Source organism: Ceratotherium simum, chromosome 8, assembly GCF_057802395.1.
Source record: "Ceratotherium simum simum isolate JZ-2026a chromosome 8, ASM5780239v1, whole genome shotgun sequence".
NCBI lineage: Eukaryota > Metazoa > Chordata > Mammalia > Perissodactyla > Rhinocerotidae > Ceratotherium > Ceratotherium simum.
This window is the reverse complement of record NC_141907.1, coordinates 78,485,001-78,510,453: the sequence shown is the minus strand read 5'-3', so window position 1 is coordinate 78,510,453 and position 25,453 is coordinate 78,485,001. Positions and strand designations below refer to the sequence as shown.

The window sequence follows — 25,453 nt, the reverse complement described above, 5'->3', positions numbered from 1 at the left end:
ACTACTATAAACTTACTAATATTCATGTTTTAATACTGATACAAAAGCAAACAGGAATTTACCAATCAGAAGACTTCAAGATTGACAGAATAAAGAAACAGAAACTTAATGATAGGACACAACATGAAATTAGTGTTTGAAAGCCATTCCCACCACCCACGTTATTTAAGTGTATTATGAGTGCACACAGCATTCTTAAGAGCAGGACACAAAACGACACTGCCACCAAGAACACTCTCAAACAGCAGGCAGCCCCTCCTTATTAGCCTGAACATGCCACACAGCCCTTTGCTCACTGATGCAGAGCAGCCAACAGGGAGATGGAGTTTACGAGTAAAAGCGAGCCTGAACTGGCTAGTTACTTACCTTCTCACTTATGGCAGCCTTGCTCTTTTAACTTTTTGTTTCCTCTCTTGTCATAGCTCAGCGGCAAATGGTTATGATTCAGCAGAAGTGTGAACCTGACAGTTAAAAAGAATTTTTTAAGAAAAAAAATTGGAAATTAAAGTTCTCTCCCCCGCAGTCTCTGTTTCCTTGCCCTCTGTGTGCGTGTTTCTCTCTCTGCAAGGCAGCTACGTAGTGGTCTATAAATATTGACCCTGACACTTGCTCAGTGCTTGCCTTGCTCATGGCACAGGTCTGTGTTACTGAACACCGTGGTAATACTCCAGCAAAGTTCTCAGCTGCTCAGACAAAGCTGTGGGTTGGCTCACTACTCAGCAACCCTGTGCCTGCCTGGAAATACCATTTTGCTGCCAGCTTTACAGATGCTATGGGCCTTTCCTGAGGCCCAAAGCAGGCACAGAAGAGCAATTATGAGGTTTGAAGAAATACAGTTTTCCTCAAGCAGGTGGAGAAAAGGGGGGCCGGGTGGAATGGAAGACAAGAAAGGAAATACTGCCTTTCTTTAGGCCAAACAACATAATCTCAAACCCTTTATAAAAGTCATACCTAAACGTCATTCAATCAAGCTTTGTCAAACTGAATTACTACATATTATGAATGACCAAAAGAGGCAGGAAAGCGTTATTGTAATTGTTTTTAATACTGCTTCTCATTGAATAGGCTGCAGTGACTGAGTAACTGGCCACAAAGAAATACTTCAACACAAATCAGTTCATTTCCAGAATGATAGAAAGGGTAGAAAGGATAATATTATTAATCAGATCAAACTATGTATTTGGTGAAAGAAGATAAAATATAACATGAAATTATATGAGTCAACATATTAACTACTTCTAGATTTTCAATCACGACTATTTGAATTATTTAACTTTATTTTTTCAATTAAAGATAAAATCTAAGCCATGACGCTATATAGTTTGTAGGTCATATGAACGAGGTCAGCATTATCTACGTATACCACATATAGTGTCCAATATGAATGACTGGAAAATAAATCAAGTCCATATTTTTTATTCTTCTTACCAAGAACAATCATGTTTGCTTTACTGAAATTTTCTCTCTTGACTAAATCAAGGGTAAAGGAAACCTTAGAAATAATCTGGTCACTTACTCATTTTATAGGTGAGAAAACAGACCTCCAGGCTGGTTAACTTACCCATGGTCACATAGCAAGATTGTGGCAGAGCTACAACTAGACCCTTTGCCTTATTGCTCACAATGCTGTCCAATGCTGTGCTTCTTCTTGAGAACCACAAGAATGGTTCTCAAACTCATTTTTAGGCTCAAAATCCCATTTTCACGTGAAATCTTATTGAAACCCTTATCAGTAAGGGCAAACACTATAGCTGAAAAATAACTAGCATAAAACTAAAATAGACTTTTACAGTTTAATTGACCCCCCAAAAAAGTTATGCACAAGAATTAACCTTCTAACAATTGAAATGCACCTCTCCTTGTTTCATTCAATAATTAATATTTTCCCAATAAATTAACTTAATCGAGAAAAGGTATATAGCTAGGTGCTGAGGAGGCAAAGACAAAACATAGTTCCTTCTCTCAGAGACCTTACAGCCCAATTGCAGAGGAAAAAAACTAATTACAAAACAATGTGTTAGTGTGGTGATGAAGACTAGAAGAGAGCAGGGAGGGAGCCTGGAACACAAGCATCTGTGCCAGCACAAAGTGGGAGAATGATACGTAATTCCCCACTTGAGACTTCTGCATCTTACAGAAAGAGTAGAAGGCAGTGAGGCGAAGGAGGGAGAGAACAACACAAGACGGAGAGGCAGGGAAAAGCATGATATGGAACTGCAAATAGTTCTTTCTTGCTAGAGCATAGAATGGGAAGCAGGAAATGATTTAAAAAATTTTTTTACAAAGGACTAGAAGGAGAAAAGTGATGAGGGGTTTTATATACAAGTTAAAAAACCTAGGTTTTATACAGTAGGCTAGCAGTCTTCAACTATTTTTGTTCACAGATCCTTAAAAGAATTTTGAAAAACTATGTAACCACTCACACACTACCGAGTTAACATCTACAATTTTTCACCTATGGTAAAATATGTGCTTGCAAACAATTTAATTTCCCCCCTATTGGAAATACTGACATTTTAAAACAAAACTTATATCAACTATTTTAAGACTACTCAATATAATCTAAACCCATAGTAACTTAATAAAACTATTATCCATTTAAATAATACACGAATAGATTCTTCTTTTAACAGTTGAAAATTTTTCATTATTATTATTTTACTTTCTTGATGTTTATTTCCAGCTCACTTCCTCACAGAATTTTTATGTAATATAGTTTATAATTACAAATCTTTGTTGACTCTATCATACTTCTGTGCAACAAAAATTTAAGGCATTAACTGAAAATTTTAAATTGTTAAATTTTCTATGACCCCAGAACAATGTACCCTGTACGATCTGGATGGATAATGGTGTGCCTTTCTTTTGTAAAGTAAGAGAAAGATTGTTGTGAATAAAGCATTGTTCTTAGCCAGATCAATATTAATGGAGTTTATGTAGAAGTTGAGAATCTGGACACTGGCTCCTTTAAAACTATCCATTCAATTGCTAAGTGAAAAAAGCCAGTCTGAAAAGGCTATATACTGTGTGATTCCAACAATATGACATTCTGGACAAGGCAAAACCATAGAGACAGCAAAAAAAAAATCAGTGACTGCCAAGAGTTTTGGGTCAGGAGGGAGGAGGAGTACGGGAAGCACAGGGGATTTTAGAGAAGTGAAATTATTCTATATGACACTGTAATGGTAGATATATGGCATTAGGCATTTGTTAAACCCCATAGAACCATACAACACAAAGAGAGAACCCCTAATGAAAACTACAGACTTTAATAGTTAAGTCTCTCCCCTTGTCTTCCTGAAGCATGTGGCCTAGAGGGAATATTATTATTCATTGAGTGATTATTGTCTTACAGGGGCCTTAGATACATTATCTCTAACACTAAACCCTGACAGATGGGTACACTTTTACCTTTTTTAAGATAAAGAAAATGAGCCAGAGTTATTAAATGGCTTGTCTGAAGTCATATAACTAATAAATAGTAGATCTGGGATTCAGCCCAAATCTGTCTGTCTGGACTACAATACCACATACTGCCTTTATATCAGTCACTTAAAACAGGTAGAGGCTGTCCAGGCCAGGCAATGAAGCGGGCTAAGCAGTGCCCTCACAACAGCAGAAAGGAATGAGAGACTCTTACCTTGCATTTCTCTCAAGGAACTGCTAGAATGTTAATTCTGAGTATTAAAGGGTAGCAAAAAGATGAGACTGACATATTAATCAGTGGAAATCAGTGGACAAAAGTAAAATAATTGATATGCCCTATTAAGAAGAACTTAAAGGGTTTTATCTTAAATTTTGATTGAAGCGTAAGAAACACACGAAGAGTCAAAGGTATGAACTTCCCAACTTTATCTATAGATTCAATGCAATCCCAACCAAAATCCCAGCAAGTTATTTTGTGGATATCAACAAACCTATAAGGAAGTTTATAGGGAGAGGCAAAAGACCCAGAATAGCCAACGTAATATTGAAGGAGAAGAACAAAGTGGGAAGATTGACACCATCCGACATCGAAACTTACTATAAAGCTACAGTAATCAAGACAGTGCGGTACTGGAGAAAGAACAGACAAATAGATCATTGGAGCCCAGAAATAGACTCATATAAATATAGTCAATTGATCTTTGACAAACGAGCAAAGGTAATACAATGGGACAAAGACAGTCTTTTCAACAAATGATGCTGGAACAACTGGATATCCAAAAGCAAAAAAAATGAATCTGGACACAGACCTTATACCCTTCTCAAAAATTAACTCAAAACGGATCACAGACCTAAATGTAAAACGCAAAACTATAAAACTCCCAGAAGATAACAAAGGAGAAAACCTATATGATCTTGGGTATGGTGATGAGTTTTTAGATACAACACCAAAGGCACAATCCATGAAGCTCTGAGAAAGAAAATGCCAAGAGAATGAGGAGACAAGCCACAGAATGGGAGAAAATATTTGCAAAAAGCACATCTGATAAAGGACTGTCATCCAAAACATACAAAGAACTCTTAAAACTCAACAATAAAAAAAATCTCAATTGAAAAATCGGCCAAAGACTTTGACATCTTACCAAAGAAGATACACAGATGACAAATAAGCATATGGAAAGATGCTCCACATCATAGGTCATCAGGGATACGCAAATTAAAACAACAATAAGATACCATACCACCACACACCTATTAGAATGGCCAAAATCTAGAACACTGACAACACCAAAAGCTGGCCAGGATGTAAAACAATAGGAAATTCCATTCATTGCTGGTGGGAATGCAAAATAGTCCAGCCACTTTGGAAGACAGTTTAGTGGTGTCTTACAAAACTAAACTTACTCTTGCAGCATCCCACATACAAAATAGAGGAAGACTGGCACAGATGTTAGCTCAGGGACAATCCTCCTCAAGCAAAAAGAGGAGCATTGGCAAGAGATGTCAGCTCAGGGCCGATCTTCCTCACAAAAAAAAAAACCCACTAAACTTACTCTTACCATACAATCACACTCCTTAGTATTTACACAAAGGAGTTGAAAACTTATGTCCACACAAAAACCTGCACACGATGTTTATAGCAGCTTTATTCATAATTGCCAAAACCTGGAAGCAACCAACAGGTCCTTCAGTAGGTGAATGAATAAATAAACTGTGGTATCTAGATGATGAAATATTATTCATTACTAAAAAGAACTGAGCTATTAAGCCATGAAAAGATATGGAGGAACCTCAAATGCATATTGCTAAGTGAAAGAAGCGAATCTGAAAAGGCTACATACTGTATGATTCCAACTGTATGACATTTGGGAAAAGGCAAAACTCTGGAGACCGTAAAAATAGCAGGGATTGTGGGGGGGAGGGATGAATAGGTGAGCATAGAGGAGTTTTAGGACAATAAAAATATTCTGTATGACACTATAATAATGGATACATGTCATTATACATTTGTCCAAACCCACAGAATGTACAACACCAAGAGTAAACCATAAACTATGGACTTGAAGTGACAATGTAGGTTCATCAATTGTAACAAACGTACCACTTGGGTGGGAGAATACTGATAATGGAGAAGGCTATGCCTGCGTGGGGGCAGAGGACATATGGGAAATCTCTGTACTTTCCTCTCAATTTTGCTATAAACCTTAAACTGCTCTAAAAAATAAAGACAAAAAAAAATTAAAGGTGGCTCCTCCTTTGGGTAGCTGGGTCTTCGATAAGGCAGAGGTTATAGAGAGAGGAAACGACTGAAATCAGCAGCTATGAAGAAGAGATGGATTTAGTTAGGACGTGATGAGCTTGAGATATGTGTGTTATATCAAGTGAGCAGGTTCAACAGGCACTTAAATATACTGATCTAGAATACAGGAGCAATGAAGATTGCATCAATTCAGTAGCCTTCTATCCATCCTGTTTTTCTCCTTCAAACCTTGTCATCATCTAGTCTATTCTCAACACAGAAACGAAAGTAGTAGCTTAAAAACATCACTCAGATCATATTCATCTTCTGCTCAAAACTCTGCACTGCTTCCCTGTTTTACTCAGAGAGTAAAAGCCAAAGTCCTTAGAATATCTATAAAGCCCTACGTGGTCTGCCCCCTTGTTAGGTCTCTGACAGCACTGACTACAGCACCCCTCATTTTCTCACCTCCAGCCCCTCGTTCTGTTGGCATTCCTTGAATGTGCCTGACAAGACTGGCCATGGTTTCCTTCTATTTGCTGTTCCTGCCCCGATACGTTCTTCTTGCAGACGGCTTCATGGCCAACTCCTTCACCTCCTTCAAGTCTCTGTTCAAACAGCACCTCCTCAGTGAAGCCTACCACCAACACATTATTTCAAATTTCAAACTCTCTTCTTTATTATTTGATTGTTATTGCTTATCTCTTCCCAATAGAATGTAAGTTCAACAACAGCACAGATTTCATGTGCCTAAACTGAGCCTAGCATAACTAATGCACAATAAACATGTGTTGTATAAACAACCGAAATCGAGATCTGTGAGCCACATATCAACAGAGGTGGTTCCTGAAGTCAGGAGGTCTCTCAGGGACAGCATGCATAATGAGAATTAACCCAAAACCAACATTTAAAAGGTGGGTCAAGGAGGAGAAGCCCACAAAGATTGTACAACTACTATGAATTTAAGCAGGAGAAAAGGAGTGAATGAGGATGAAGTCTTCAGGAGGGAGTGGGCAACACTCTAAAATGTCACGGCAAGCTCAAACATAAAAGAGATTGAAAACAACATTCAGAAAGCACTGTGATGCTAAATATCTCTGAATTGTACCTTTTAAAAGGGTGAATTTTATGGTATATGAATTACATTTCAGCAAAGCAGGTATTAAAAAAGAAAGAGCACTGGTGGCCGAGCTGTTTCCACTGGAGATGGAAGGTAAGCAAGTGAAGTAAGACATGGAATAAAATCTCTCTTTCAAAAAGTGTAGATACAACACCATGAACCATGGTGTTGTTTTTGTTCATGGCCATGAAGAAAAGAGAAAGAAAGATGAGGGTAAAGATTTAAAACAACAAACAAACAAGAACAACAACAACAACTCATCACAGTGCAGAGGTGAAGTGCGGGTTTTGAAGTCAAGCCAACCAGAGCTTTCATCTTTCTCAAGTTACACTGTAAGTTATATAACCTTGATTTTTTCATCAATAAAATGGGTTTAATATTAGACCTGTGTCACTAAGTATCAGTACTTCATTTCTTTTTATTGTTGAATAATATTTCATTGAACAGATATACCATGTTTTATTTATCCATTCATCAGCTGATGGCCATTTGGGTTGTTTCCACTTTTGAGCTATTATGAATAATACTGCTATGAACTTTCATGTACAGTTTTAGTGTGAACATATGTTTTCATTACTCTTGGATAAATACCTAGGAGTGAAATTGCTAAGTAACATGGTAATTTTATGTTTAACATTTTAAAGAACTGTCAAACTGTTCTCCAAAGTGGCTGCACCATTTTATACCTCTACCAGCAATGTGTGAGGGTTCCAATTTCTCCACATCCTTACAGACACTGGTAATTATCCGTCTTTTTTATTACAGCAATACTTGTGAGTATGAAGTAGAATATCACTGTGGTTTTATTTTGCATTTCCCTAATGACTAATAATGCCAAGCATCTTTTCATATGCTTTTTGGCCTTTAGGCTATTTACTCTTCACTTCCAGTAAATATAATTTTAGAAAACACTAGGACCAAATAAAGCTTAAAACATATTTTCAAGGGCCCAGCAAAGTTGTACCTGGGATAGACATAGCCACTCACTTATTAGCTGAATAAACTAACAAACAAATGAAAAATGAAGAATTAGAAATACTTGATTTATCAGCATATTGTTTCAGTTTTTAAACTAACTTAATTTTAATTCCTATACAGTTTCAATAGAACTTTTAGTAAGAAAGAAACTTTTAAAAAATGCAATTACAACAAAAATGTGTTAATTCTCTATTCAGTATTATGAAAATTACCTACATTGGTATTTTTTAGTTTGGTAATAATAAAGTACTGTATCAGATCAATGTCAGAAAACTGTAATTGTAATCCAGTTATATTAATGTTTTAATTTAATGCTTCCTTGAAGTCAGAGGTAAAAGAAAGCAAAAGTCTGATTATGTAGTAAATGATTTTAAAATATGTTATTGAGAAATTTAATCAGATATGAATATTACACATTAATCCAACACTATAAAGAATAAGACACTCCTCAGGGGCAAATGGGTACAAAGAAAATATTAGTAATCCAAGCTTGTCATCATTTTTTAAAAAGACCTGAGGGAATATATGACTTTCAGCGGAAAGGAGGATAAAGAAAAGTGACTCTAGTTGTGCCTAGTTAAAGTAAATGTGCCTAGTTAAAGTAAACCATGGACTGTTTTCTCCCTGTTTTTCCTTATAGGCCTACTACTAGTCATATCATATACAGGGTCACTTACCTTTAACTCTAATGTCTTTGTTCTCAAGCAATAAATACTTTGGGCTTCCACGACCCCACAGGAAAATCATACATAAGTCTACTAACCTTTACTGCTGTCAGTTTATTCTAAGTACTTATCCATTATTAGTTTGAGAAGTACTGACTACACAATTAATAAATAGGTAATTTGTTCTTTTCCACTCAATGTTGTATGAAAATTGAAAAGAAAAAAATACTAAACAAAGAAATCATAGCAAAGAATGTGTCCTGCAAAGAATGTGTCCATTTTAACTTTTATCTGACATTACACCAACTAATGCCAAACTAAAACATTTTATCATTTGTAAAAAGAAATTGTTCTGAAATTCATAGTACATAGAACACACAGAACCAGAATCAATAATAAAGCTCGATTATGTTTAACAAAATAAGGCAATACTAAAGAGTGAAAAGCATCAGGAATAGCAAGTTATTTTTATGAGAGTTATTGCTAATGGGACTTATATTAAAACTATACTAATGTCTCTTCATGCTTAATGATAATAGCTGAGTTCTCAGCTATATATCACTATTTCCACTTGTTTCTCTCTTAGAGCCACACATATATTTATATAATACTAGGGATAATCTCAAAAAGTGTTTTTTAACATAAGCATTTATTTGCAATATAATTTCAAGCATTTTCTACTTTTAAAAAAGTATACAGTTCTTAAAATCATCATATATCTTTAATATGTATTTATTAAAGTTAAGGAATTAATACTTACTAACTCAAATTTTTCTACTATCACTCCAAAATGGAAATTAGATTAAGTCTATGTGACAATAAGAATCTGGATGAGAATTTTAAATTCCATTAATCTCTGAATAGTTTTAGTATCCAGGTGACACATGATTACCTCACATTTGAAACAACTATTTTCTTTCATCCTAAAAATGAAGGTGAATGCTCAATATTTGTTTCTTTTTCAAGAACTCATTCAAGGATCTTTTCTATTCATATAGAATCCCTATAATTAGCAATAGGACATTAATTTAATAGAATATTTATTTCTAGAAAAAATTACAGTATATTTCATAGGGCAGTCGAACTGGGATCTCAAGAAAGTACAAAGTGTCCCCTATGCAAGGCAGGAGAAGTGGTGCTGAAATCACCCCAGCAGAGGATTTACCTCAGCTAAAAGCAGAGCAGGAGAGGGGGGCGGATTCCTAAGACAAGCTAACGCCATACACCCCTTAGGATGGAGAGGAAACCCCAGCCAGGAAGGATTCAGCAAAAACCAACTCAATGCAGGAGGGAAACACTTGTCTACCACATTTAAGCTGACCTTTCTTCCTATTCATCAATCATATGGCAGTAGCTCATAAAAATATCACTGAATGATTAAATTTAACGAGGCAGTGAAAATGGGAATGTACATTAGGTCTGATCATTCATGAAATAAAATAAAAACACCACTGGTTTATTTTACTGCTCTATGATGAATCTGCCTTCATATGGAGGATTTAAACTGTTAAGCTGAGGAATATAATTATTCATTTTAATATCACATTTTTTAAATTAAAACCTATTTCAAAAAAAAGAAGAGGAAATAGGAAGAAAACAATAAGGCAAACTAATTTTAAGAAGAAATGAATGAGGGCCGGCTCCGTGGCTTAGCGGTTAAGTGCGCGTGCTCTGATGCTGGCGGCCCGGGTTCGGATCCCGGGCACGCCCCAAGGCACCACTTCTCCGTCCAGCGCGAGGCCGAGTCCCACATACAGCAACTAGAAGGATGTGAACCTATGACATACAACTATCTGTTGGGGCTTTGGGGGGAAAAAAATGAATAAATAAAATCTTTAAAAAATTAAAAAAAAAAAAAAAAAGAAGAAATGAATGAGATACCCATTATTCTTGTTTGGTTCACATACAAAATGTGGTTGTTGGCTGTCCTGCTAGACGGGGCCTGAAATTTTCTTGAAATGTGGTATCAAAAACAACTAAGGAGTAATGCAGAAAAAGAGACTAAAAATGAAAAATCTCACTTTTGCTTCTGTATTTTGGGGGACCTGAATACCGTCATGTGCAATACATTTCCAAGAGCTAATCAAATCTCACTCTGAGATGGAATGAAGCAACCCTTCTAGTTGTTGTAAACTGTAATCTCAACAGATTACTTACGATGAGGTGAAAACCACACAAGAGCGCACTTGGAGGGTATTTTTCTTTTCCCTTCCTCTAATTTGCTTCATTCTGGTATTTGGCCTATACTGAGCAAGAACAGAGCTGGAACTGCGCTGAGGATGGGTGGGTAATAAGAGTAGAAAAGGTCAGAATAAGGAATATTCTTAGGATTTTTTTTTTCATGATCCAACAAAGAGATGAAATAATGTTAACAAACAGCACATCAATTTAGTAAATCAAATGGTACATTTTTGTGTTGTTTTATTTGACAACTTATAACCACTGAATCAAAATAATTATTTCACATAAATATTTGTATTTGGAAAAGCATATACAATCTGCTACTTATACTTGAAGCTGAAATAACACCAGTAGAGAAATGAAAGAATACTTTAGAAGTACAGGAACCTAAAAACGTGTCCTCAGGGTCAAGGGATCCATGTTAATGGGGTAGAATCTCTCTTATTGTCTACCTCCTAATGGTATGTACACATCTAACAACTCATTTGATCATCAGGACCAGCTGCTGAGAAAGTATCCCTACTTTACATACGAGGAAACAGAAATTCAAAGCAGGCAAGGGAACGGCCCAACATGTCAAAGCTTGAAAAAAGTATAGACAGAAACTGAATTCAGGTCTTTTCACAATAAATCCTGGGCCCTTACTACTATACTATTCAATAACACCAGAGAGGCCATATCTCAGTAGAAATTATTTTTCTATGGGAAAATATAATAATTCCTAGGGGACAGACTCAAGTCTTCCAATTCAGGGCATATTTATTTTTGTTGATAATGGCAACACACACACACGCATTACCATTACTTGGGGTAATGACAGTACTATTACTTAGTCATCCAAGCTAAAAATTTCAGTGTTCCACTTCTGCTCTCCCCTATTTCCAATAAGTTACTGAATACTCAAGAGTCTATCTTTGAAATATCTCTCGAGTTTGTCCCCTTTACCCTTCCCTCTGTTCCTACCAAAATTCAGGTTTAGCTTTTACATAACCTTAAATACTGAAATGATCACAACCCATTCTCCTGTCACCACTCTCCCTCCTCTCCATCAATCTTCTACACTGTTACTACACTTAAAAAAAAACATTTCAACACGTCCCCTTGCCGACAACAGAGGGTTTGAACTAAGCACAGAATACAGCCTCTCCGCCATCCCAACCTGGCCCTACCCTGTCGGTTTCATTTCCCCTTTGCCCACAACACAAATGTCACATGACACTCTCCTAACACGTCAGACCATGGATTCACTGGAAATGCCATGGAGCAGCACTCCCACCCTCTCGTGTCTCTTCACAGAACGACCTTCTTCTCTAAACCTCTATTTCTATGGGATTACATTTAAGCTGGTGCTGAGCTAGGTCCAATCGTGTGGGAACGTAGATTCAAATTAGAAGAAGGAAAACTTCTTTGGATGCTGGGACCCTGGTATTAAGACCCTGTATTCTCCTTGCTTGTTGTCTCCTTCTTAGAAATGTGACAAATTGCTTGATTTGCACTGGTCGTGTTTCCTCCTAAACAGAAGCACGTACCAGCTCCCAGGCTGCCAGCAGGAAAGCAGTAATAACACTGTGCATTTCAGGATGATTTCCAGGAACCTGACCAGCATTTCTGTCCTGAGTATCCATTCTTCTTTCTCTATTTTATTATCTTTGTAAAGAAAATGAGGCAATAAACAATTATACAATATTAAAGAGAACAGGTTTATTTCAACTACATGACTGTCCTTTTGAAAGACCTACCAATTTAGCTCTCAGGTAAAATTATGCATCTAGCACTGCAGAGATTTGGAAGCAGGATACCATCTGAAAGAGCAATCCTAAGCAGTATTTAAGTGCTAAAATTATGACAATGGCCCCTTTAGAGGCTAACAGGGCCTCTACATAGAGAATTTTAAATATTTATATGCTGAAAGATTGCTGCATTTTCTTTTGGGCAGAACAAGAAAGTTGAAAGTACACTGATGAAAATTATCATTGGGTTTACTGGCAATCAATACCAATTAAAAGCTACATTTTAAAATGCCTATCAGGTGTTACTGGAAAACACATCCATCTGAATAGCAGCTATTGAAAAGAAGTTTATCAAAAAGGGTAAATAATGTATAAAAAGTCTCAAGTGAGTGATGAAAACCTTGTTGAAATGACAAGCCGCATATCAGTTGGAAACCAGTGCTCAGACTTATTGGCACCAACAATGTTTTCTTAATTTCCTAAGTGTGCATAACATCACACCCCCAAATTAGCCTAGAATACCCTTATTTATTGCTTTATTCTATTAAAAACTACTTCAACATACTTATATTCCTGAAAAATCCATTTTATAATTTTAATTACCAGTTCTAATGCTTCTTGTAGAATATTTTGTGTTTATTTATGCTTTCATTCAACAAAATACTTGCTGAGTACCTGTTATGGGTTTGGCACTATAGACACAATTCCTGTTCTCAGGGAGGCTAGACGCTGGTGAAGGAGAGAGAAGACTGGTGAATAGATCATTGTAATGGAGGACGGAAAGGCCACGATACAAACAAGCAGAGCGCAGAAAACCTAACTCTTCCTGGAGTCTGAGTTCTGGGAAGGCTTTTTGGAGAAGAAGGTGATATCTGAGTTCTTAAAATAGAAGAAGTTAAACAGAAAATAGGTGAAGATTTCAAGTGTACAGCACTTTGGGATGACGGTAAGACCCAAAGTATGGTGGTGGAGTGAGAGCCTCAGCGGTGGAACTAGTGCAGTCTTAGCATCCCTGCCCTGAAGTTTTCAGTACTGGGGGCTGCCACACTTCTTGGTTTACCTCTTCTTTGCCTGTTGACATTTTCACTCATTTCATCATGTGGCTTTGTTCTAATTTTTAAAATGTGATCCCATGTTTTGTTTTGGGTTTGTTTTTTTTGGAAAGAACAAGAGATATAATTATGTATATTCCCACAATCATTTTTCTTTTTAAAACTTCTTGCTTTTTATAATTTTATTTATTTATTTTTTTTCCCCCAAAGCCCCCGTAGATAGTTGTATGTCACAGCTGCACATCCTTCTAGTTGCTGTACGTGGGACGCGGCCTCAGCATGGCCGGAGAAGCGGTGCGTCGTTGCACGCCTGGGATCCAAACCCGGGCCGCCAGTAGCGGAGCGTGCGCACTTAACCGCTTAGCCACGGGGCCGGCCCCCAACAATCATTTTTCTATCAACATTTTTATCCACTTACTCAAAAACTATCTATGAGCAACTGCTATATAACAGCCTTGGTCTTAAGTGCTGAGACTATGATGGTGAACTGGACACGCCAGACAAGCCCTCACAGACTTTACATTCTCGTGGGGAAAAAAAACCAACAAATGAATATGATAACACCTCACAGCAAAAAAATGCCATAATAAAAGTAAAACAGAATAATGTGCTAATGCTAGAGAAAAGACAGCTTTAAACAGGGGGACTTAAAAAAGCCTTGCCTGAACAGACCCCTTGGACCCGAGGCCTGAACGATGAGGAGGAGGCAGCCAGGTGAAGATCTGCAGCAAGAGCATTCCAGGCAGAAGGAACCGCTAATGGAAAATCCTTTGGTAAGAACAATCCGTGGTATTCAAGTGCCAAAAAAACAAAAGGGAAAGGTGCACACAATGTAGTCAAATAATCAGACTGAATGATGTGGGTGTTTTAGGCCAGCGGTTCTTAAACTGAGCTGCACATTAGAATCACTTGGGATGCTTTAAAAAATCCAGATGCCCAGGCCATATCCCAGACCAATTAAATCAGTCACTGGAGTAGGAGCCAGGGACCAGTAGTCTTTAAAGCTCTCCAAGTGATCTGACATGCAGCCCAGGGTGAGAAGCATTAATTTAGGCCACGGTAAGGAATCTAAATTTTAGTCTAATTAAATAAACAGCCATTAGAAGATTAAAACTTTATCTGAAATTTCCATCATGCACCTAAATTGTTTAATTTCTATCTGGATAGTTGGTACAAAGGAGCAACACAGATTAGGAAAACGTTAGTTTCTAAAGCAAATTCCCCTTAAGAACAACAAAAATAAAAGCAATTATTGAAATGTTTCCTTCTAAAAATTCAAATAATTTAGGTGAAAATTAGTTCTTTTGCAAATGCTCAATGCAATTATATCCATTCCTCATTCATTGCTTTTATGTATTCTCTCTATAAATTCTAGAATACGTTTGCTTATAATTTGTGAATAACTTTGTATTTCTTGAGAGGAAAAAAGATACACAGAACATTTGAGATAGTATCTAAATTTTGCTTACATTATTCTTTTTGATTATTTGTAACACTGACCATGGGATTCCTCTAGTGTGGGTCACATGAGTACTTGATCCCATCTGCTGTAATTGGCACATCACTTTGTGGGTGTAATTCTGGTAAGAGTTCACCCACTAGAGCTGCACTGGGAAATAATCTTTGAAGAGAAATGGGGTTGATTTACTAGGACTGCTGCAACCTGAGAATCTCGTCATGGGTTAAAATATTTAGATACATTTATCAGGTACAGATGACATTTCTATTGTTCAAATAAACATACAGAATACATTTTCTTAGACTGCATTTAGTAGAGAATAAAGAATCCTAACAATAGTAAAATGTTTCATTTTCCAACTCATAGTGTCAATTTAAGTTCTTATTTTTTAACAGCTAATAATCATGCATAAACTAAGGAACCTAAATTAAACTGTAAGAAAAGCAAAAGCCATCAAATCCTGGTCACATTTCAGGAAAGCAAACCAATTAGCTGCAAAATGATTTAACTATTGTGTGGTGCTATAGTCCTGAGAGTTCTGCTGATAGAGCATCTCCTCCAGCTTCTACTAGCATATTAAAATACGCTGCCTACCTGAAGAAATTTTACTTAAAAATTCAACCACTCCAGAGAAGATAAACTTATGATGTTCCTTTATTTACCTACCCAAAACAAAACTTTATCAAAGTTGCACACATAGATATTACACTACCACCAATTTTTCTTTAAAGGTATTTAAGGCAGTAGACAAATTTTCTGCACCGTCCATTTGTCATGGAATTCACAGCATGTGAGTAAAAAGGAATGACAATTTCTACTCAAACCTTTCTTCTTAAAGCTCTATCTGATAAAGCTTAACCAAGGTTATCACTCTATCTCAAAACAGCCTTTGCATTCTTCCTCTACCTTTATGAAAACCCACAGCCTTCCCAACTCATATTACCTACCTGTCTTCTCTTTTCTAGTAGACAATATCTTAACTGAAATCAGGAGCTATGTTTTATGCATTTTTGCATATTCAAAGTACCTTTCTTTGTGGTGTTAAACAAACACCTACTTGAATGAATAATGAAGACTTAACATCCTACTGGTGAAGACAAGACACATTACAGCACAGTGCTGGAAGGAGCTTCTGCAAAGACACATGACCACTTCCACGCCCTGACTACATTCTCTCCCTCACTGGTGATATAAAGAGAAGTCAGAAATATTTGAAAATGTGAACTGAGAGGTAGTACTATGCTTCAAACAAAAAGAGTGGGTCAATGAGAAAGAGGATTTGATGACTAAAGACTGTAGATTCACATGAAAAATAAAATAGGGCCATAAATTCAATCAATCACTCATTCCTTCAGTTAACAACTTTGAATATCTAATATATGCCAGGCACCTAAAACATACAAAAGTAAATACAACACAACTCCTGCCTCCAAGTAGCACACAGGCAAAAGCTATAATGCAGAGTAATAAAAGCAACATAAGAGCTATGCATAAGTGACAGTAAGATATAAGCATCTAAATCACTGGGAAGGAAAGGTGGTCTTGGAACTAAGTTTTAACAGTGTGAGTAGGAATTAGTCTAGGAGAAGCAGCAGAAGGGGATCCATTCCAGAAAGAGGCAGAGCATAGGCATACTTGTGGGAGATAGTGTAGTCTGTGCAAGGAATGACAAGCAAGTCTCTGTGGATGGTGCAGAGGCTGCAGTGCAGGGAGAGGCAGGAGATAAGGCAAGGAAGGGAGGAAGCAGCCTTGTCTGTCATGAAAAGGTACCTTAACTTTTATCCTCCTGGCAATGATAAGCCACTAAGCAGTTTCAAGAAGCAGAGGGCATGATAAGATTTGTGGAACTATGTGGAGGATGGGTGCAAGGGGAGGAGGAAAAAAATATAAAGGCCTAAAATGTTTGGTTTAAAATTACTAATAAATTTTGGTTTATCTGATCTTGCACAATGCTGAACACACATACTTAACACAATTACTACTGTAATAATCAATGAGTTACTGACCTCCTTAGAAATAAGTAAGTTTTAGAATTTGGAGAAAAATAGTAATAAACAGGACATTTGAATTCCTACTTAAAATGAATGACAATTTCAATTTTCATGAATAAATAACAGCACACTAAATAAACTAAATTGTTTCTACCTTTTGTAGTACAATTAAGATGCTAAACGAAGTAAACTGAAATGATGTGAAAATATTTTGATCAAAATCTGACATTACAATTATCTACGCATCTCATGCTATTTTTGTTACTTTATGATCCAGTTTTCAATGGTTTCATATTATTTTGTCATTTTTTGTTTTTATAGGTTTTCTATTTACCTAATGATCTTTCTTTGTCTGAAAGACAATTCAATAGTCAAAATTCAGGTTGTAATTAAATGAGCAAACCTACTGCCAATTTCACTAGGCTGCTTGCTAGGGTTCATATTATATTACAGAGAAATTTAACTGAGGGTGAATCATTGAGGCAAAATTATTACTATGACATAGAATAAGCAATCCTATGTTGGAACTTACTATATCATAACCACACTTTGCATATGTTTTAAAACATCATTCAAAATATAGTTAATAATTCACTAAGTAACACTGCCTTTAATTTTGTGATGACTGAATTTTCATTGTCAGTAGGCCAGACTGATTGCTAGAATGTTGTATGCTTTCCAAGGCACAATAATTGCAATGAACTGTCATGATTTATTCTGATATTTTCCATTCATTTTATGTCACTTTTGATCCCCCTAAGAAGGCTAAAGGGAACCTGGTCCTTGACAGCCCTGTGAAGACACAGTCGTGTTTCACACAGGTAGCAGTTATCTGGTCCTTGCCTTGCACAAGCTGCTACATGCCTGGCTCTCCTACAAAAATGAGCTGGATAGCGTTGCTGCTAAGAGCAGAGGGGAAACCGAAGTAATAAGATGCAGTGAACAGGTCCAGCCTATGCAGACTAAACATCCGAAACAGTCAAAAATTTTCCAAAGCACACGTCGCTCACTTATGTAGTGACAGAAGACGGACTAAGCCAGTGTGACCAAGAAGAAAGGAGATGCCAGCAGCTGCACATTCGTCACGTTTAATGAAGTTTTCAACGTTCATGTTCATGAAGTTCAACCATATGGTTCTTGATATTTTAAAAGATTAATTTTAAGAATCACTGGGACAATCTGTCAGTACTTATGCAGAGCTAGATTTTAGGAAGACATGTTATTTCATTTTTAGGGAACATTTTTCCTCTTTTCTTATAAAAACACAAGGTTTCAATAGCTGGCCAGTTAAAATTATCACCATTCATAAATTATGCACGTCTGAGAACTTGATATAACTTAAAACATGCGACACCCACAATCATAATTTTGGCTTAGCCAAGAGAAAAACATCAAATTTAGATTCCCATTAAATGATATAACTAGATATTTAAAAAGTAAAATTTGGGGGCCAGCCCAGTGGCATAGCGGTTAAGTTCAAGCACTCCACTTTGGCAGCCCAGGGCTCACAGGTTCGGATCCTGGGTGCAGACCTATGCACCACTTATCAAGCCATGCTCTGGCAGGCGTCCCACATATAAAGTAGAGGAAGATGGGCACAGATGTTAGCCCAGGGCCAATCTTCCCCAGCAAAAAGAGGAGGACTGGCAACAGATGTTAGCTCAGGGCGAATTTTCTTCACCAAAAAAAAAAAAGAAGAAGAAGAAGAAAAAGTAAAATTTGAGGATGAAAGCAAGCACACTAAGTGCAAATTTTTTTTAACATAAAAGGCTCTATCTATATCTCTATTAACGTCTACATCTATATTCTGTAACATTGGAGTTAACTCGGGACTGGATACAAAGAAATGTGATAGATTTTATTTTCCAAAGATGGCCATAATATCTTCCATCCCAAATGCTCTTCTCACAACCCATTGAGAGGTAGGGTCTAAATTCTTTCTCCTTGAATTTGGATGAGCTCATGACCTTGGTGAAAGTGATACTACGTGCTTCAAGGCCTGGTGATAAAACGTGATTCAGCTCCCACCTTACTCATCAGAATCCGTGTTCTTGAAGACTTAGCTGCCACTTTAGCAGTCTGGCTATGCAGAGGACATGATGCTGTAAGAAACACCAAGCTACCCAATGTGGAGAAATCAGGGAGGCCTTGAGACTACACGAACAGTGATATTCCTGGACAGCTCCTAGCTGCCTCAGCCCCCAGTGTTCCAGCTCCAGACTCCAGCAGACTGCAAATGCATGCGAGACCCTGAGCCAGAACCACCCAGCTGAACTCTGCCCCAAATCCTTACTCACAGAACCCAGGAGAGGTGAGATAACATCGTTTTCACTCTTTTAAACCACTAAGTTTTGCAGTTATTTGTTAAAAAAAAGCAATAGATAACTGGAACATACTTTGATACCAGAAGTGAAGTGGTATAAGAAAAAAAGTAAACTCAAAACATATGGTACTGGGTGGTGAAAACAACATAGTCTTTGTAGAAATCGAAATATAATTGTGTATATCTGAAATTTATGTTATAAACCAATGTCACCTCAATTAAAAACAAACAAGCAAACAAACATGGTATTGGCCTTCGGACCAGACAGCAGATGGAAGCCTAGAGGAGACTATTCGTGGAAGCCTAATCGGCCTCAAAGAGCTGGACTGTGAGGGCTCCAGAGAAATGATGTTTTTGGAAGGTGGAGAAAAGGAGACTCTTATTACATAGTTACAGAGCATTTAGCAACATTATTGCCCACAGTCATGTGGAAAATAGAAAATGCACCTAATGGGCCGGCCCCGTGGCTTAGCGGTTAAGTGCTCGCGCTCCGCTGTTGGCGCCCCAGGTTCGGATCCTGGGCGCGCACCGAGGCACCGCTTCTCCGGCCATGCTGAGGCCGCGTCCCACATGCAGCAACTAGAAGGATGTGTAACCATGACGTACAACTATCTACTGGGGCTTTGGGGGAAAAATAAATAAATAAAATCAAAAAAAAAAAAGAAAATGCACCTAATGAACTCCACAGACGCAGCAAGGAGATTTCCAAGCAGAACACTGAAAGGAGCACCAACCTTCCTTTTGTTACTTATGATAAGATGCGGGTAGAAGGGGTGAGATAAAAAAGAAACTGTTCGGTTTTCAGCAAAATTTGGAGGAACTATAAAAAAGAGACAGAACTTTCTGGGTTTGAAAATAAAACTATTTTTCATTCCCTATCGCTTCAGAGAGTAAAACAGTCTCAAAATAAGAGCTAGCCTCAGGGAAAAGGTAAAATGCCAGGTGTAGTCAGAAAGACCTGGTCTACAAACAAAGGTAAGCATATGACTATAAATACTCTTTATTAACACCTCAAGAATATTTAAGACAGATAAAGGGCCTTCTAAGAATCTTAAGAACATACACAGCCAACTTTCTCTGCTAAACAACAGGACTACTAAGAGTCTTAAAGGTGTTTTCCCACTGCAGCCTCACAAGGAACCCTGGTAAAGGAGTGACTATCTCAAAAATTTTGTCAGGGCGTGGCTTTTGCTAATAGAGTGGATAATAAATTGATACATAAGAAACCCTAAAGATTTTATAGAATTATACCAGCTGGAGCTGAAAGGAAACAAAAACAATACAAAATGAAAAGTGGCCTTAGGACCCCCAAACTTCCACGCACAGGAAGAAGGTTGAGAAAACTTGTCAGCTATAAATACAGGCTGTATTTTTTGGTAAAAGAATGAAGATTCAAAGGATGGAAACAAGAACACAGTGGGAGGATCCAGGAGTCGCAGAGAGCAATGCCCAAGGAAGAGACTGAGCACAAACTAAGTAAATGGCAGCAGGACCGTCTTCAGATCTGTTATGGAATATAACAGCCTTTCATTTCTGCCTTTTGAACATGACGGACTATAGAATTTTCCTGTGCTTGTCACACCACTGAATGCTGGGTGTGTGAGGGGCAGATAACTTACCTCTTTAGTTCAAAGCTTTTCAGAAGAACCTCTAGTTCAAGTTTTTTTAATATTCAAGAAGACTTACCCCAGGAGACTCATCTGCACCTGGACTTGATTTAGAAGACCAGATCCTGGACTTCAAGCCAATGCAGTAATGGAACAAGACTTAGGAGCTTTGAGGGTAAGAATAAGCATATTTTGCACATGGGAGGGCTGTAAATGGTTGTGGTCAGAGGATGGACAGTGGCAGATTATATTTACCAAAAATAAGGACAATAGTATCTCTCACCCCAGCACGTTCTTCTTATAGTGGAACTCTGACATTCCTACCATCAACCATTGGTGTCCATCCTTCACCTTAAATTTTTGACTATAGCATAAGTGAAGGTATGTGATTTAGAGACTAGATCATAAAAGGCAGCTCTCACCTTGCTCACTGCAATACTCACTATTGAAGCATTCAGCTACCATGTTAGCAGGGTGACTACCCCGAAGCTACTGGGCTGTGAAGCCCAAATTAGCCCATGTAGACAGACCACATGGACAGGCCTTGAGATTACATGAAAAGAGAGAGATGCTGAACTAGCCCCCAGTGGCCTCAGCTGCCTGCTGTCCCAACTGCAGTCACTGTCTGCAAATGCCTGAGAGACTCTGAGCCAGAAGCAAAGAGCCAAACCCTACACAACTTCCTGACCCACAAAAACTGTGAGAGAGGATAGTTGTTGTGGTTTCAAACCACTATGGATTGGAATGATTTATTATACAGCTAGAGATAATAGAAATGAAAAGCACAAATTATTATATCTCACTTTGGTTATATACGGAAAATGTCATAAACATTACTAAAAATAGGAAGATATTCTGATCAAACTTTACAAAGAAAAACAAAAAATTTTTAGAGACATTGTCTATAAATCTTTAAGGTGAAATCATTAAACAAAACCAAAACAGGTCAGGTCTTACAACCTCAAGGTATTAACAAAAGACAAATAAAAGAAACTCAGATTTAGTCACCAAACTACACAAGGCTCAAAACAAGCACCTGAATCTCTGAGAACCCTTGAGGATGTTTCTTGGACTGAGTTAGCTGTTCTGCACTTTTCACAGCTGAGCAATATTCTGGGTCTATTCTCAATGCTGGCCGAGGACACACACCACTCCTCCTCACCTGGCCAACTGCCAAAGCCCACATCCTGAGGAGACCCTGGAGCCTGCAGTAGCCCCAACACTTTTATGTCACCTTAAAGAACAATCTGGAGCAGACTGTTGGCTCTTCAGAATTAGGGCAGTGGTCTGGCTCTTTTTCAATGCTATACGGGATCTGTATGAATTAGAGCACAACTGAGAAAACAGAATGCACTCAACTCCAAAATACTTGCTCCTAACCCTTTATTTATTTATTTTATTTTTGTGAGGAAGATCAGCCCTGAGCTAACATCTATTGCCAATCCTCCTCCGTTTTTTGTCCCCCCCAAGCCCCAGTAGATAGTTGTACGTCATAGTTGCACATCCTTCTAGTTGCTGTATGTGGGACGCTGCCTCAGCATGGCTGGAGAGGCGGTGCGTGGGGGCGCGCCCAGGATCCGAATCTGGGCCGCCAGTAGCGGAGCGCACCCACTTAACCACTAAGCCATGGGGCCGGCCCCACTCCTAACCCTTTATAGTTCATTTATCTTAGCTGCTCTGTCACTAGGTAAAAATAACGTGTGTCTTGGGGGTGGAGCAGGGATGGGAGGGAGGCAGTTATCTGCAGTTGTGTAAATTAACAAGCGCTTACTGAGCACTCAGTACGTCCCTGCTGTGCTAGCACGTGGGGACAAACAAAAGTACAAACCATAATCCTACTCTGAAGCAAGTTTTAATGCAGCTGGGGAAACTGATCTAATTATCAAAAAAAAGGAATTATAAAATAAAATAACCAAGTGCTAAATTGTGGTATAATATTAGATATTAGAGCCTTGCTCAGGCTTCACAGAGATGTGCAAAGGAAAAAAGCAGGGACACAGCAAGGATATCATGATAGGAACATAAATGGAGCCTGCAAGAGGCAGATAAGAGGTAGGTCATCTGATCGCATCAGTGACTTGGGGAGAGCTGGAAAAGAGATGAGGGATGCATGAGAAGACCGGAAAATGCGGAGCCCTGAAAACTCATCTAAGAAAGGCTAGAGAGAGTCAGCAAAGGCTGTTGTAAAAGATTCAACATGCAAAGAGAGATATTTGAAATGATTCTTCCATAGAAATTGCATGTTAAAAATTTTTTGTAAATAAAATGAAGGATAAATACTAGGCTATGAATAATATCTTTTTAGAAATATGGCAAAGTTTAAATAGCATTAATATGATAAAGAGCACATACAAATTGTTAAGAAAAATACTAAATAATAGGCAAAATCATGGAGATAACACAGAAAAGAACCACAAGCATGAAAATAATTTAACATCACTGGTGATAAAACAAATGAAAATTAAAACAAAAATGAGAGTTTCCAGCTAAGTAAATCAGTGTAAGAATAATACTCAATACTGGCAAGAGTGTGGAGAAAACAAGCACACTTGCCACTGATAATGGAAGCACTAATTAACAACTGTTCTGGAAAGCAATTTTGATGTATGACTGGAGTCTTTAAAATGTCAATATTTTAAATACCTTTTTGTTAGTAATTCAATTTTTAGAAATTTATCAAAAGCAAGAGTGATAGATTCGATGATTGCATTTTGAATTCAGTGAATGAATTCTGAATAATTATCAAAGAGTAATGATTATCAATTATCATTGACACTGATATTTATTTAGCAGCTACTATGAACAGGGTTTTATGAAAATGCTTTTACCATACTACTTCTAATATTTAAATACTTCAAGATCAGGGCCGGCCCCGTGGCTTAGCGGTTAAGCGCGCGCACTCCGCTACTGGCGGCCCGGGTTCGGATCCCGGGCGCTCACCGACGTACCGCTTCTCCGGCCGTGCTGAGGCCGCCTCCCACATACACCAACTAGAAGGATGTGCAGCTATGACATACAACTATCTATTGGGGCTTTGGGGGAAAATAAATAAATAAAATTATTGAAAAAAAAAAAACCTTTAAATACCTCAAGATCAACATTATCTCCATCTTATTAACAGCGAAACTGAATAATATAAAGTTATAAATCCAAAATAAGTTATACCAAAAAGAATCAAAACCTGCATATGTCTGACTCCAAAGTTTGGCTCTTCAACTATGTTTTTATGCTCAAAGATAAGTATGTGTAGTTATAATAAACAAAGAAATGGAAGAAATCTAAGTGACCAATGATAGAATATTATGCAAACACTAAAAGTATATTTTCAAATAAAATTCAGTAACTTAAGACATGCTCAAGATTTAATATTAGAATATTACCAAAAAATTAAGTTACAAAAACATATAGGCAATGTAGTTATTATGAATATGCATGTATGTATACACCTAGAATAAATAATGGAAAGACATGAACCCTGTTATCTGTGGTTATCTGAGGGGATGGAACTAATGAATAGATCCATTTTCTTCTTTTTACTGTCTAAATTTCCCAAATGTTTTATAATAAGCAGATATTATTTTTCTAATCGAAAAGATCATAATAAAGTTATCTTTATAAAGAAAGAACAAATAAGCAACTTAGGTAATGTTAGAGCTAGCAAGAGGAGAAAAGACATGGAACACAAATTATATATTTTAAGCAGATCTAATTCTTCCCAAAATAGTTTGTAAAGATGACTCATAAAATTTCTTCAAAGAAGTCTTCATGTTATTCATAACATGAATGATTTTCTTTTTACTTTATTATTTATTGCGAAGGAAAAAAAGCAGAACATTAAAGAGTTAAATATAATGTTGTACATACCTCCTTTTGCAGTGATACCGTTAGTTTGAATACTTCCTCTAATTTCTTACATGATTCTGAGGACAAATTTATAATAAATGATCACCCAAACTATCCATATAAATACAATACAATGTAATGTCAAAGAAAATGAAATGATCTTAAAATCATTTAGGAACCTATTTTAAAACTATTATTTTTAAATAAGATCATATTCTACAACTTTTATTTGTAGCACTTTTGTCTAGGACATGAAATATTTTAAGTGTAAAAACTACCTATATTAGTTTTAAATTATAGGGTCATCTAAGAGATAAATTGTGTCCTAGCTTCCAATTTTATGGTAGCAAATGCATTTAATTAGATTATATTTTATTGCTAATAAAATTTATGTTAGTCTCATTACTGGAATTTACATATAAAGTTATTAGATGCTTTAAAAAACTTAAATTTTGTTGGATTAAACAATCCGAAATATTCTGTAACATTAAATTGAAAGTAATAAGTTTATCAATAAATAAATAATAACAGAAAAATGGTAATTAAATCTGATCTTTGTGGTGCCAGGCTCAATAAGATCAGAAGGGAAATAGATGCGGAGCTGTTATCCACAGTTGAGGCACCTCTGAATTAAATTAGGATAGTACGTGCTTATCCACCATGTTTTAATTGTCATGTGAAACTAAACACTGCAGTTAATTGACATAGGTGATAGAGGTGAGGACTAAATTGTTTTTCCTTAAAGTGACAAGTAGAATAATAAATGGCCTTAGTAAAATTAGTTTTCAGTAGTGACTAATTCAATTAATAAACATGTTGAGTTCAAACACCAATGGGAT

General features: G+C 37.0%; 1 protein-coding gene across 6 annotated transcripts in view; it reads right to left on the bottom strand.

Moving 5' to 3' along the window:
* The window catches only part of BMPR1B (bone morphogenetic protein receptor type 1B), a 382,986-nt gene that overhangs the window by 156,710 nt on the left and 200,823 nt on the right, over positions 1 to 25,453 (bottom strand). Inside the window, exons 3-4 of one of the 6 annotated variants that reach the window (XM_087434614.1) lie at positions 24,636 to 24,691; positions 367 to 461 (exon numbers count right to left, since the gene is read on the bottom strand). The exons of 4 other annotated variants lie outside the window; for them this stretch is intronic. The gene's annotated coding sequence lies outside the window, so the exon portion shown is untranslated. The remainder of the gene's footprint in view (positions 1 to 366; positions 462 to 24,635; positions 24,692 to 25,453) is intronic. One more of the 6 variants, XM_087434613.1, reaches the window with a different exon arrangement.